This window comes from Oratosquilla oratoria, chromosome 28, assembly GCF_046742065.1.
Source record: "Oratosquilla oratoria isolate Oo_2021 chromosome 28, ASM4674206v1, whole genome shotgun sequence".
Classification (NCBI taxonomy): domain Eukaryota; kingdom Metazoa; phylum Arthropoda; class Malacostraca; order Stomatopoda; family Squillidae; genus Oratosquilla; species Oratosquilla oratoria.
In genome coordinates this window covers 54,529,460-54,539,007 of record NC_134804.1, presented here as the reverse complement: position 1 = coordinate 54,539,007, position 9,548 = coordinate 54,529,460, and the positions used below count along the sequence as shown (strand labels likewise).

At 42.6% G+C, this 9,548-nt stretch overlaps 1 long non-coding RNA gene across 2 annotated transcripts in view; it reads right to left on the bottom strand.

Annotated features, from left to right (window-relative positions):
* Positions 1-6,047: 6,047 nt before the first annotated feature.
* Positions 6,048-9,548, bottom strand: part of LOC143040191 (uncharacterized) — a 100,511-nt gene continuing 97,010 nt past the window's right edge. For both annotated transcript variants that reach the window (XR_012967694.1, XR_012967695.1), the window contains exon 3: positions 6,048-6,136. This is a non-coding gene — a long non-coding RNA (uncharacterized LOC143040191). The remainder of the gene's footprint in view (positions 6,137-9,548) is intronic.

The window sequence follows — 9,548 nt, the reverse complement described above, 5'->3', positions numbered from 1 at the left end:
ATTGTCTCGTGCAAATAAGACGCTTGCATTGAAAAATAGCGAAAAGTTAGATAATAAATGGGTATTTTTCGTTTGTTTTGAGACCTAGCAAAAAGTTTGGGCGCCTGTAATTTTGCGCCCAAACTTTTCACTACCACTCTCTCTCTCTCTCTCCCTTCTCTCTCTCTCTCTCTCTCTATATATATATATATATATATATATACACGTGTGTGTGTGTGTGTGTGTGTGTGTGTGTGTGTGTGTGTGGGCTTGTACGTATATGTGCGTGTATGCATACGCATTTCTGCCTAAATTTCCTTTTTGATTTCTTGCTCCAGTGAGGACGTGCTTTGTGTGTGTGTGTGTGTGTGTGTGTGTGTGTGTGTGTGTGTGTGTGTCTTGCGTGTCTTCCTGAGTGTCTATAGGAGTACTCTCTTTCTGCCTCTTGTAGTCACAATTTCGCAGTAGGAGCCAGACAGCCGAAAAGAAACATTTATTGTGAACCACAAACACCGACAATAAGGACTACGAAAGCAAACAAGGATTTGAGGATGTAATCCCTCCACTCAGGCGGGGAACATGAAGGTTTTTTTGAACTGATTGACATTTGGTGAAAAATCTACACGGGTGATGTGAGCATCTCTCCCCATAGATAGTCCAAGTCTATGTGCATGTGTATCCGCCGTATTTACACGTGACCAAGTATGCCTACGTGACTAACAGACAGAACATCTCTTCTCGCTGACACTAACAAAAAACGCCCTTTGCATCGAAGTGGTAGGCGCTTGCACCGTGTCATAACTCAAATTATCGGGAAGTATATATAAGTACTACTACAATATTAAATAGAATCCCTTATGCACAAATAGGAATGTAAAATAGGAAAGATATAATACATACATACATATACCACGGCTTTTTCCCCCTTACCAGGGAGGTAGTAATACAAAACAAGATATAATACAAAACAGTAACATAAAGAAATAATGTGTTTGTAGATTCTTGGTTTAAAACTCAAGAGAATCGATGCTAAACACCATTGTTTTGTTTCTGTGTGTGGCTGTTAGCACCTCGGTGTAAAACTCCATTTTGATATGAGGACAAGAAGAACTTGGATAAGGGTTTTATTACCCTTACTATTATGTGCTCACGGAGGTTACACATGCAGAGTTATCCGTTTCTGAAACCCAAAACTGCAGAACGATCACCAAGTATGTAGTGATGAAGCTTATCACCTGGAAGAAAATGGCTAACTTTAGACATAATCGCTTCTAATTTATCAAAACTAACCTACATTAATCGGTCCTTAAATTTTTATTTTTTTTTGTAGATCATAACTGTAGCAATTGTTATATTTTTACGTGGGAGATTGATTGTCCTATGAATATAGTATGCTCAGTTCACAATTACCTATACTCGTACAAACTTTAGTAATCGAGACATCATAATATCAAATTATTATTCTACAGTTGCCGAAAGTGTGATAAAAAGGACAAAATCTAATAGCTTGAACGAAAAATCATGCAAAATAATGCGCCCGCTTTGACCAGTCCACATTGAGCTTCGTGCTGCGCTGCATGAGGCAGCTGGCAGTGTTGTTGTCGTTCCCTAGACTGTCTGTCCGAGCAGTCCCGTCTCCCCAAGGAAGGCCACAGCCGAAACTGGGTTTTCCCACAAATCCTTTATAGAGTGTATGTTGTGTTGTTTGCGTGCATGATTGTGTATAATGCAGTCTTCCATTATGTGTTGTATGGTATGGGGTGAAGTGTTACATCCTGGGCAGCTGTTCACAACACGGTCGTCCAGCCTCTTCTGGTAGCTTAGAAGTGCTGGGTGGTGACCGCATCGCAGTCTGGCCAAGTGGACTCTGTCCTTACGTGGGAGAGAGGATTCAGAAGGGTGGATATCAGGGGGTCTGGCATGCAGCAGTGTGTTGTCTTTCAGTGTGTTAATGGAGCGGTGAGTGATATGATTATGAATATGTTTCCGGAGGCTGGTATTTGGTGGTTGTGGAGGAAGAGAAGAGAGTATCTGTGTGTAATAAAGGTCCTTGGGTGTAGTTTTAATGTTTCTTGGTGTGTGTGGGTGTTCTGCTATGTAGTGTAACGGGTGTGATGTGTTTGTGGTGGCTGCAGCAAGTGTTTGTGTGCCTCTCATGTCGAGGTGGTCCTTGACTTTGAGGACTTTTGTTTCATGGTGTAAATGGTCTGTAGGTGATGTATTTGTGCAGCCTGTAATTGTTTTTAGGGGTTTGTTTTGTATGATTTGAAGGGTGTTGTGGTGTGTCTCACTGAGATTAGGAGCCCATGCAGGACTCGCATAATTCATCACTGAGCGTATGCATTGTTTGTATATTGTTATATTAGTTTCTTTGTTTTGTCCAAATGTTGTTCCAGTGATTGACTTAAGTGCGTTAAGTCTAGGTGTGCATTTGTTTTTTATGTTTGTGAGGTGTTGTTTGAAAGACATGGATGTATCGTATGTTACACCAAGAATTTTCGGTGTGTTTGTGTGTGGTATTAGAGTGTTGTTGATGTAGAGATGAGGTATGTATTTGTGTTCTTTTGTCCAGTTGGTGAGAAGTGTTGCTGTAGATTTGGTTGGAGCTATTTTGAGTCTGTTTGTGATGAACCATGTGTTGAGTGTGTCAAGGTAAGGCTGGATTATTTCTGCAGCTTTGTCTGTGTTACGATGTGTGCATGTGATTGTTATGTCGTCTGCGTAGGAAGAGATTTGTATTTCTGAGGTGTCTGGCGTGGGTAAGTCATGCATGTATAGATTAAATAATGTGGGGGATAGAACTGAGCCCTGCGGTACTCCGTTCTTAATGTTTCTGATGTGCGATGATTGGCCATTATATGACACATGAGCATTCCTGCCTGCCAGATAATTGGCCAGCCATCTTTTGGTGTTATTGTGCATGTCTGTGTTATATATTTTATTTGTTAGGTTGTAGCGGGGGATAGCATCAAAAGCTTTACTAATGTCCAATGTTATAAGAAGTGTTCTGTGGTGGGGCCTATCTGAATTGATGCTATCAAAAATTCTTTGTGTGAGGTTTGTCAGAAGAGTGTTTGTGGAGTGTAGTGGCCTAAAACCGTGTTGTGAGTCAGCAAGGGGAATATATGGTGTGACAAGTTTAAGTATCAGGCGTTCAATGACTTTAGAGGGGGTGCAGAGAAGTGTGATTGGGCGGTGCGATGTTGGGATTGTTGGGTCTTTGTTCGGTTTTGGAATGGTGATTATTTTACCATGCTTCCAGATGTCGGGTATAGTGTTGTGTGAATAGCTGTAGTTAGCAATGTTTGTGAGTGCGTGTATACCTTGTGGTCCAATGTGTTTTAGGTGGATGTTGCTTATGTTATCAGGGCCACAGGCAGATGAGTGCTTGAGACTATGCATTATGAGTTTTGTCTGACTGTCTATGAAGGGTGTATAGTCTGAGTCTGTGGGAAAGTCTTTCTTACGTCGAATGGTGCGTCGGTCGTCAGGGTGAGATGTAAGATGGCTCGTCTGTGCAAAATGACGTATGAGTGCGTTTGCTTGTTGTCTGTTTGAGGGTAGATTATCTGTTGTTGTGATTATTGCTGCGTGAGAGCGTGTAGTGTTAGTGTTGGATAGTGTGATGCTGTTGAGTGTTTTGTACAATTTGCTGGTGTTTGTTTTGTGATCAAGTGTATTGATAAAGTTTTGCCAATTTTGTGTTTTTTGTTCATGTATTTTATTGGCAATCACAGTGTTTAGTGTTTGTATTTGGTCTGCTATGTTTTGAGGGATAGGTGTGGGGGTATCGTGTTTAAGTGTGTCACGTTGTCTGATGAGGCCTTGGATTTCTGGTGTGAAGTTTCTGGTGTTGAATTGTTGCCTGTGCGGATACGAATGGATTGGGTTTCTGTTGTGTTATCTGTGGTAGGGAGGAGAATTTTGGTTGTGGCACTTGTGTCCACAAAACAGATGGAATGGTGGATCAGGGTGACGAGTCCACCGCCATTGCCGTCAGTCCGGTCTTGTCTGATGGTGGTGTAATTATGAAATGATGGTGTTTTGTGTGAGTGTCTTAATTTTGTTTCTTGTAGAATTGCAATGTGTATGTTGTGTTGTTTAAGAAAGTGTTCAAGTTCATGTTTTTTAGTGTTAATACCGTCAATGTTGTGTTGTAATATGTTGATGTTGTGTGTTTTGTATGTGTTGTATGTTGCCGTTTGGGGTTGAGGTTGGGGTGGTAGTGGGGAAGGTGTAGGATCTGGGTCAGAGGGGGGGGAAAGGAGAGATCGGGGACAAAGGAAGGGGAGTACTAATCGGGGGTAAGGGCAAAGGGAAATTGGGAGTGGGTAAGGGTGTTGGCTGTGGTTGGGGAGGTGGGATTGGGGTTACTGGAGGGCAGGTAGAACATGTCCAAGTGTTTGTGTATTGGTTTGTGTCAGCAAGTGTTGTACAAGTGAGGTGGGCCCAGTTTTTGCACATATTGCACTGAACTGAGCCCTTTGTCTGTCTGCTCGAAGTAATGGGTTTAGAGCATGTTGGGCATGTGTATTTTGTGGTGGGCCCAGGATTGCTCTCTACATCTCCGGCTAAAAGTAGAAGAAGAGGGGTGATCGCCGGAAAATGACCCCTCAGTGCAGAAAAAACGTAACATTGTGTGTTGGAAAAAAAGGATTGTGGTACTCCCCCAGGTAGGCGTAGCTCCTCCTTGGGGATCGGTGCCATCTGCGTAGAGCTGATGGCCAGGGGTAGTTGCCGCTGTTTGGCCCCCAACTCTTGGGGTTGGGGGGTGGTCCCACGACGTAGACGTTGCAGCTCCAGGACCAGCTGGCAGTGTTGAATGTAACGCCGAATGGCCAAACTCGGCACTGCATTGACCACTGTCAGTGTGACCGTGCTGATAGACAGTGTGGACACTCGGCGTTGCATTCAACACTGCCAACTGCCTCATGCAGCGCTGCACGAGGCTCAGTGTGGACCCGAATTAAGACAGACACACACAACTTCAAGCGACTACCTACTGGGATGAAACAGTGCTTTCCGAGAGTGAAGAGGCCAAGAATTTCGAAGGAGGGGCAGCTCTCGAGGGCGGAGATCGCACTGCTCACCTGCAGGAGAAGTCAGAAATGGTCGATGTTCCTCTCCTGGCTGAAATCGTCAACAGTCCCCCGGAAAGGCTCAAGTCGTTCAACTCAGAACGTGGTTCGTTTATTACAGTACGCTTTGCTCGGTTCGATTATCGTTCAACGATGATCGTTTATGGCTCAATGATGATGGCAAACGATTGTCTAGAGCACTAATTCTTTGTTTTTGAATGAGTATGTTTTTTTTCGAACTGAGGCTGATCATTTTAACCGAACCTGCCAACACATTTACCCAAATACAGTATGATGCATGTCACCCGACATTGGGAGTGGTATGCTGATAATTACAAAGAACAAAACGTACCATGAGCCCAGTAAAATCACGGGATGATTGTGAATAACAACTCACAATTATCTATTCTATTTACTTAAGGCATTTTCCCTCCTTACATGGCAGGTAACCAGCCAAGGCATGCACCCCCCCCCCTTTCTTTCCTTTTTATCTTTGCTCCTTGAGTAGAAGAGGCCATCCCTAGCTCCGCTTACCACTCGGGTCAGAGGCACTGCAGCAAAACATAACATTTGGATGAATTTAAATCTCACAATGTGGAGAAATGATAAATAAACAAATACGAGAAAAAAGTACGTAGATATTCCGATCCCAAAACGGGGTCCTCTTAAGTGCAAAGATAACTTACAAGACGTGAGGGTGTTGATACAAGAGAGTCAAGTCACGTGATCAATTCACGTCGCAGCAGACCACGAAGATCCATTAAATATAGTCACCCTTTAATCACATCCAAAAGATGAGCTGCAGATCTACCCAAAGGCCAGCCCATTAACCATGGGAGTACTTTTTTCTCTACATTTCTTGATCATTCCTGCTCATATGGGGGACTTGTTTTAAATCATAGAATGACGTTAACACATACACACACAAATAAATTTCTTAAAGAGGTTCACAGTGCTTATGACGTTATCCTTACCCACTCTCGAGTAATGTGCGTAGTGTATTCTTCTTTGACTGCAAGAGCCGAGGAGGGTCCCATGGTCAGGTAGAGTCGGCGCAATCTCCGAAGGTACAGTCCACGCTGGGGAAGAGGAAAAACCGTCCGCATATCGCAAAATCTAGTTTGTTTCAACAGAAATAATCTCAGACTATCACAATGTGACCATGTCATGGCAAACCAAATCGAATTTCTTATCTGTATGTTTACTTTGTTTTCCACAATTCCTGGACTGAGGAGGAGAACTGTAAAGCTGCACACATTTGCCAAGAGAAAAGGATATAAACTCAATTCCCGTCGGACGAAGATCATGTTGAACGCTTGGATGCATCCGGTCACAGCCTGGAGCAGTCGAGCGCAAACGGTGATTCCACAGTAAGACAAGGTCCAAAGCAGAGTGTCGTTCAGGTCCAGGATGTCGACGATGATGTCGTCAGGTTTCCTAAGCTGAGGGAAGAGCCGACGACTGGAAACGCGCTGGGTCTTGGGAAGCTGTGTAGCCGTGAATCTCCCAGACATGGACACTAGAGAAATTTCTGAATCAGATGTGGCGTTTTCTTTGCCATTGGGCGTGGCTTCCCCGAATCCGGAGAGCAGGTGGTCCAGTGTTGCGGAGTAGAGTTTGACGAGCAGATAGAGAAAGACAGTGACCAGTATCCCTATCAAGCCAGAGATGATGAAAGCAACGAGAAATGCGTACGCGGTCAGACTGTCAAGCCACTCCTTCAAAGTAATGATTCTATAGACGTATTCTACGGCCAAGACGATAATGCAGAGAAGAGGCAAAATGTCTTCCCTCCCCAGACGGGGTCGTACCTCTCCATAGGGCATAGCCAAGACTCTCTGGGCGATGTGGAGCAACGTTCGACACTTGAAGAACAATGGAAACGTCCACAGAATGTTGCAGATTTCGTATATATGCCCAATTATCCATGTCATGATGTATATGCTTGTTTGGGAAGCAATGATTTTTGTGAATTTTCCAAATGTGCTGATCAGGGAAGCAGAGATTACAACAAGAAATATTAAAGCTTGCCATAAGACGAGGGTGATCGGGCGTGTTGGACGAGCCAGGTCGATGCCTTCCAAACACTTTCTACTATAGGGCAGCAGACCTAAGGACTTCATTGCCATCAAAGTAAAGAACAAAGGTTTCCACGTAGCTGGCGACGTCATGCTTAGTTGAGGGTGTCAAACTTGATGTCGATCCCAGATCCAGCAAGGGACACGTCTTTATCCCTTTGTGTCTAACGAACCACTGATACGTTCGAACGTTATGCTTATACATCACCACCTTAAAAAATGTACAATGTAATGGTATATTATAATAACAAAGCTACGAATCGGCGACAACCTTTAGATGACATTTTCATCGATCTGTTTGTAGAGTACACAAAATGGTGAGTGATCATTTGGGATTATTATTCATTATTGATGGATTACTTTCTCTATGTTCCACTTCGTTCCTCAAGTATCGAAAAAAAAAGATTTATTATTTTGCCTACAAAAGTCCCTTTCATTAGGGAGGTTAGCCTTTCACTGAGTATATGTTGGAAAGACTGAATTATTGCTTTCGAGTCACTGGACAAATAAATACACACACGCATACACATATACACAAACGAGTACATAAAAACATATATGCAGATAGATAAGTAATCAAATGATAAAGAAAAACAAGCAAAAGAATAACAATATAAATAAATGTATAAACAAAAACGTATAAAAAACCAACGAATAAAATATATATATAAAGACAAACAAAAAGAAACGAAAACGAAACAAAACAATAAAAAAAAATTAAAACGAATAAAAAAAACCGAATGAACATAAAACACATAAATGTACAGATGTACAACTGTACAAATATTGCATTTGTCGATTGTGTCGTAGAGCTTCAGTTTATGCTACCGCATGGCACATTAAAATGTCAGGAAACAAAGAAAAAATACACTTTATTAATTCAGGGAAACGATCATGAACGTTTGTCAGTCTGATGTCGCGAGAACAACTTGTGACGTATTGGAGCCTTGAATAAAAATCACAATTAACGTCATTGTGATATTGACTTTTGACCTTTTACATCTATGATAAATGATAGATATCATCCTTGGAATCATCTTTATAAGGTATCATAGCATGGTTATGATCAAAGCAAGACGCCAAAACGTACGTGTCAACGTTACAGACGGACAGACAAATGTATGACAAAACAAAGTAACATTGTTGTATTTTCAATAAATAACAAATAAAGAAAGACACAAGACTAGGGGTCCGTCACCCCGACATGCTCCAAGGGAAAAGGGGCTCGAACCTCAACGCTCCTCTCCCAAGTGTACCTGTGAAAACTGGGCGACCCACTTCCTATCTCTCCGTCCTCCAGTTACCGCAGGAGTAGGGGTTGGTGAAGTCATCTCATAAGCTTCTCGTACTTAAGGTGGCGGCACACTAGGCTAGCATGCTACTTGCTTTTGCTACTTCGTTTGAGTAGAAACGACTTCGGTTATAATATTTTAAACTTCCGTAAGCACACCCCAACACTATGTCTTAACATTCGTATAACTTCAACTTCTCTTAGTTCGTTATTCAGACTTTCACTATATAACGCAAAAGTAATTGGATATTTAGAATTTTGACAAATAAAACAAAACAAAAGAACGCAACCGGAGTTGTTTCTCCACCTTTACTTGTATTGGGCCGCAGACCGACAATTGCCCCTGTGTGGGGGCGTTTCTCGTAAACATTCGAGGCGGACTAAGCAAATGCCACCTCCCCCACCCACCCCTCCGCCACCTTCCACCTGAAGAAGCCGCGGGAGGGATAGTGGTCATTGCTCTCTATCGACAGTGTGGCGGGAGTCGGGGAAGGCCCTTTGTGCAGCGAGACAATGCCTACGTCTCGGTCTTTATTCGTGTATGGGACAGGATGGTCTTGGAAAGAAAAGGATATAATGTTGACCTTTTCATCTTTTGTAGAGAGTTTTGGGTTTTTGTTTGGTATTTCTGGTTAAGAAAAATAGTCTTGGGGTTTCCGTGGGTGATGAAGAGTTCTTTTTCTTATTCAAATTCATCTTGTTGGCTGGTCTATAAAGTCCACCCGGTGATTTCTATGAATACAGATAATGAATTTAGTAATATTCTACAGGTTTGAAAAAATATAATATTAGCTTAGCGTCGGAACTTCATACTGAAAGTGTTTAAAAAACTTTCGAGGATTACAAAATTCCCTCATTTCTAGTTCAGAGAAAGACAGAGGAAGAGAGAGAAAGAGAAACAGAAAAAGAGAGACAGAGGGGGGAGGGAGGGAGAGAGCAAAGACAGAAGCAATTCATTTGAAAATCCAGCAGAAGGCCATGCGTGGACACGTGAGGAGTATAGCCCTCCTTATCGGCTCTTCCATCATGTCCTCATATAAAAACGGAAGAGCAATTCCGGGACCTTTCCTGTCCCCCCCCCCTTAAACTACCCATGACTAAAGCCTAACAACCTCGCGCTGG